The 5,729-nt window shown below is 39.4% G+C and overlaps 1 pseudogene; it reads left to right on the forward strand.

The window, feature by feature from the left end:
• The first annotated feature begins 1,303 nt into the window (after positions 1-1,303).
• Positions 1,304-1,615, forward strand: LOC119429272 (annotated as a pseudogene).
• The last annotated feature ends 4,114 nt before the right edge of the window (positions 1,616-5,729 follow it).

The raw sequence follows: 5,729 nt of genomic DNA on the forward strand, positions 1-5,729 counted from the left end.
ATGAATGATGAATGGATGATGGATTATGGTTGGATGATGGATGGATGACGATGGATGAATCATGAATGGATGATGGATGGATTTTTTTCATTCATTCAAACTTTATTTAGACAGGTTAATCCCATTGAGCCTCAGGGACTCATTTACAAGAGAGAGACCTGATTTCTTTAACAAAGAGTGACGACAACAGTCATAAAAGAGGCATACAAATTTATTTTTTTTACACAATAAAATAAAATGGCAACCTAAAGGACAGGACAAAAGGAAAAAGGAGAAAAGAAAAAAAAAAAACAAAACAGCTAGATTATAAGGCAGTGTAGAAAACTAAAAAAACATGTTTGCATTGGTTCTTGCCAGGAACTTAACAGATGTTTAAAGCGCCTTTTATGGATTATGAATGAATGATGGATGGATGATTGATGATGATGGATGGATTATGGATGGATGATTGATGATGATGGATGGATTATGGATGAGGATGGATGGATGATGGATGGATGATTGATGATGATGGATGGATGATGGCAGATTAAGGTTCAAGGTTCTTTATTGCCATTCACATCACATGTGGTACATGAGGTGGAGCAAAATTGTATACTGAAAGTCCCAGTTACACCCAAAGATAGCAAAAATATAAACTATAAAAAATAAACAGTACATAAGGATCTAAGATATACACTAAACAATAAGAATATAATATAATACGGCGTATTAAACATCAGCCTGGACATGAGTCTGTTACAAGCAGATGGGTATGAATACAACATCTTAAAGGCAAGAAATCAGCAGCATGGATAATCAGCAGCGTGGATAAAGTGACAAATTGCCAGTTAAAGTGGCATTCCAGTGATTTTCTTGGTTAGGGATTTATGAATCTAACAGCTTCAGGGTAGAAGCTGTTCCTCAGTCAAGTAGTTCTACACTTAATGCTCCGCAACCTCCTTCCTGAGGGGAGTGGAGCAAAAAGTGTGTGTGCTGGGTGAGTGGGGTCCTTCATGATGCAGGTGGCCCTCTTTTTGCATCTGGAGGTGTAGATGTCTATGATGGTGGGGAGGCTGACTCCACTCTCTGCAGAGCTTTTCTTTCTGCAGCTGTGCAGCCTCCATGCCACACGTTGATGCTGGAGCACAGGATGCTCTCCACTGCACACCTGTAGAAGGAGGTGAGGACTGAGCTTCCCAGACCAGCTCGCCTCAGCCGCCTGAGGAAGTAGAGTCTCTGATGAGCTTTCTTGATCAGGCTGGTGGCGTTGTTGCCCCAGCTGATGTTGTCATTCTGGTGCAAATCTGACAGAGCTTTAGTGAAAATGTCCAGCAGAGGAAAAGGCGGGAAAGGACTCGGTAAATGAGGCGCTAAGCATCACCGTAAAGTCCTCCGTGAAAACATCCAGGGAATCACTAAACCTGCTATCTGCCATCTGGCTCACCACAGTAGAGTGAAGAGGATCTCCGGTCTGATCGAGAAGACCCGCAGTGTGTTGAATGTCTTTCTGGAGAACATGAATCATAATGCCGTTACCTACATGAAGCACACCAAGAGGAAGACCGTGACTGCCATGGATGTGGTGGACGCCCTGAAGAGACAGGGCAGAACCCTGTACAGCTTCAGAGGTTAAACTGCTGCTGCTGACCAAACGTCAGATGGCACAATGGATGGTTGATGAGCGTGGGTAAAGCTATTTCTGTTGTCCTTTCTATCGTGGATTTTATTTTCTGATCTGTGTGGTTGGATGTAGATTAAATCTTTGTTCTCTGTTTTAATGAATATTGTCCTAAATGAGTAAAAATGTGAAACAGGTGCAACAAATGCCTGTTTTGGTTTGTTTTATTTATTGTCCAGCAGCAGGATGGAGAGTCAGACAACAACCAGCGGTTTCTGCTGCTTTGGAGAAGATAAAAAAAGAAGAATGGAATAAACTGCAACATCTTTGGATAACGTTCCAAAAATGAAAGACTTTCCTGCCTCTGCTGAAGTCACAGAGCCTGATCAGGAGCTCTGGAGAACTCCTGTTAGCTCGATAAGTTTCATTTGAAGGTTTTATTCCAAATATGGAGCGAATGTGGTTAAATAGAAGTCTGTACCTGTTAAACTCTGGTTAACTCAGATTATGTCAGATTGGGATTATTATAATATTTGAGCAGTTCAGAGAGCCATTTTTAAATGCATTTGATCATAAAAACTGGGACAAACCATCATAAATTGAACTTCATGCATGAAGTTTCAGGAGTTTTAGGAAGATAAAACAAAATGTATTTGTTTCCTCAGAGCTCAGTCTTTCAGCTCATTTTAGCTGCCTGTTGCAGCTGAAATGAAAGTTTAATTTTCTTTACAGCAGGGAGGACAGACAAACCAGAAGAACAGATTCCACTGTCTATAAAGTCTCCATAAACTTCAGGCTCACATGGTTTACTGCTGCTGTAAAACAAAAAGGCTGCAGATGAAATAAATCAGGACTAATTCCTGTGACGGGAGCTAAATAAAGTCCCTGTCAGGCTGAAGCTGTGTGAAAGACGAGGGGACGACATGTTGACTGTTGTCCTGTTTGCTCTCGTGTCCCTCGGCTGTTTTTGGACATTGGTTATTGTTGGACTTTGTTCTTCTGCAGGAAAACTTGGAGTTCTTGTTTGGTTTTCTGTCTGAGCATCGGCTTTATCTGCTCCCTACGTGAAGTCCCTGAGTGTCCAAAGTCTCACGGTGTCTTCGAGCTGTTTGGAGACGCTAACAGGATTCCTGTTGGGTCCAATTGTTGGATTTTTGGAAAGAAACCGAGATGTTCCTGTGTTCTCACGTCTAAAATATAGTAAATTACTTAAAATTCAGTCAGAACTTAAGCTAAAATGAGCTAAACAAACAAACAAAAACAAACAAACAAACAAAAAAACCAATTAGCTAAACAAAAGCTAAACTCCAATAATGGTCAATCAGGTCATCTAGACATTTTCTGTTTTGTGGAAAGACGTTTCGCCCTTTATCCGGAGGGCTTCATCAGTCTGAGGAGTCCCAAGTAAACTGTTTTCCCCACCAAGCAGTACACTCCTTCAGTGGACCAACCAGTGTGCTGATAATAAGATGGTTTCTGGGGACTGTCCTGTCCCCCGTTGACTCCTCCCAGGCAGGCAGCCACAGCCAAAGTGGTTTAAGACATCAAAGTTCATGCTCAATCATCCAAGTACAAAATCCAATAATGGTCAATCAGGTCATCTGGACAGTTTCTTTTTTGTGGAAAGACATTTCGCCCTCTATCCGGAGGACTTCATCAGTCTGAGGAGCTAAATTCAATTACCCAAATGCTAAAACTAAAATAACATAATCTAAATGCTAAAGTTAGCAAAATTGTAGCTAAAAGCTATAACCAGCAAAACTGTATGTAAAACCTCAAATTACCAAAAACGTATGATAAAGCTAATCAACAGCTAAAATAATTTAACTAAAGCTAAACTAAAGTTTAAACAATACAACTCAAATTAGTTCAACAAAAGTTAAAATGAGCTTAACAAATGCTACAACGAACAACCCAAAGGGTAAAACTGACTAAACAGAAGCTAAAAATTAAAGTTAACAAAATAGTAGCTAAAAGCTATACCCAGCAAAACTATATGTAAAAGTTCAAACGACCAAATCAAAAGCAAATTATAGCTAAACAAAAAATGGAATTGGCTAAACAACAGCTAAAATAACAAAAAAATAAGTAACATGAGAAAAACTACAATCACAATTAGTAAAAAAAGAAGCTAAAATTAATTAACCATAGGCTAAAACTGAGAAAACCGAAGCTAAAATCTAAAATGACAGTATCTTAAAGCTACAATGCTAATAGCAGTAGCGAAAACGAGGCAGGTAAATGCTCCAAATGATGCAAGTAGACAATATAAAAAAAAAAATCTAAAAGTTTCAAAAAAACAAGAGTCTCGTGGCCATCAACGTGAAGCAAACGTTACATTTTGTTTCAACTAATTATTTTCATAAAAGGTGGGTGATCATAAAGCTGTGTTCATCTGTCTGTCTGTTAGCAAAATGTCTCATGAATCACAGGACAGATTTTGATTAAACTCTCGAAGTAATCAGAAATCGAGCATTGAGACAACCTGGTTCAAGATGGCAGCCTGAGCTCGTTGACATGAAACATTAAAACTGTTAATCAGTCATTTTTACAGAAATAGTGCTAAAATATGGAGTGGTAGTATCTGAGAGTCCTCACCAACACAGACTCTGAGCTCTTACAGATCGTAAGGTATTTTAAATACATTAAACGTATGTTTCCTTTACTTTTTATTATTTGTTCTTTTGTTTAAGAGTCAAAACGTGTCAGATTTTTACTTAAAACGTTCTCAGAATTGTTGAAACAGTGATCTGACAAGCAGTTAGCGCCATCAAGATATTGTTTAAACAAAGCAAAATCTTTAATTGAACCATTTCAGAAAACTAACTAAAGACATTTGGTTCCAATAATATCTTATTTTGTAAACTTATTTTTATTTACCTAGATATTTGGTGCAAAACTATTAAATATTATTTTCCCCTTCAAACACAGACAAACTCCTGACTTTTAATTCTTCACATTTAAAATAATCAAGAAGATAATCTGTACTCCTCAGGACCTGATAAAGTGACTTTGAGGAACAATATTTAACTTTTAAAGGTTCCTAAATCCATTGTTTGAGGGAACGTGTACTTCTTCTCGTCCCTTATTTTTGACAGTGCATGTTTTGCTGTTTTTATTGAGTTATGTTTTCTTACACAAAAGTTTTATGTACAGTATATGTTAAAAACAGAATAATTGTAGACAACACATGAATAGCAGTGTTTTCTTTTTTAGTTGTAAGCTTGTAATCTATATCCTGTGTTGTTTAGTGATCATTCACGTTTTATTTTTTGGCTCTTTGTTTAGAGGTACAGTGATCTGACACGTCCCAAGAGACAGTTTCTGTAAGACTGCATCACAGAACCAAGGCCCCCACCTATGACTGCTTCCCATATCACAGTGCCCCCGACCTGTATGGCCCTCCTGCAGGTGGTGAGCCCACAGGGAGATGTGGACGCCAGGTACCTGGCTCCAGGGTGCGGCCCAGATGACCCAAATCTGGGCGAGGAACATCAGAAAGCTGTCTTCTGTCCATACATGTATCACAAACTGCTCTTTGTGTGGCACGTCACCTGGGTCCAGTCTGCCTTTGACGGTCCTAACAAGGGACAGAGCAGACCTCCTAGGATCATTCAGGCCCACAACCTCCTCCAACAGGATCAGGTGGAGATTCACACTGACTCAGAGTAGAGCTGCTGCTCCTCCTCATGGAGAGGAACCAGTTCAGGTGAATCAGACAGGTCAGGATGGACCCTGGACACCTCCATGAAGGGGTGTTGGCTTGCTGGCTGGCAGGCTGGCTGGCTGTCTGGCTGGCTGGATGGATGGATGGATGGATGGACTGATTGTTGGATGGATGGATGGATGGATGGATGGATGATGGATGGATGGTGGATAGATGGATGGTGGATAGATGGATGGATGGATGGATGGATGGATGGATGATGGATGGATGGTGGATTAATTGATTGTTGGATGAATGGATAGATGGATGGATGTTGGCTGTATATATGCATGTATGTTTGTATAGACTGTTTTCAAGCCACACAGTAACAATAAAGACTATTCTATTCTATTCTATTCTATTCTATTCTATTCTATTCTATTCTATTCTATTCTATTCTATTCTATTCTATTCTATTCTATT

This window comes from Nematolebias whitei, chromosome 2 (genome assembly GCF_014905685.2).
Source record: "Nematolebias whitei isolate Nwh7 chromosome 2, NemWhi1, whole genome shotgun sequence".
Classification (NCBI taxonomy): Eukaryota; Metazoa; Chordata; class Actinopteri; order Cyprinodontiformes; family Rivulidae; genus Nematolebias; species Nematolebias whitei.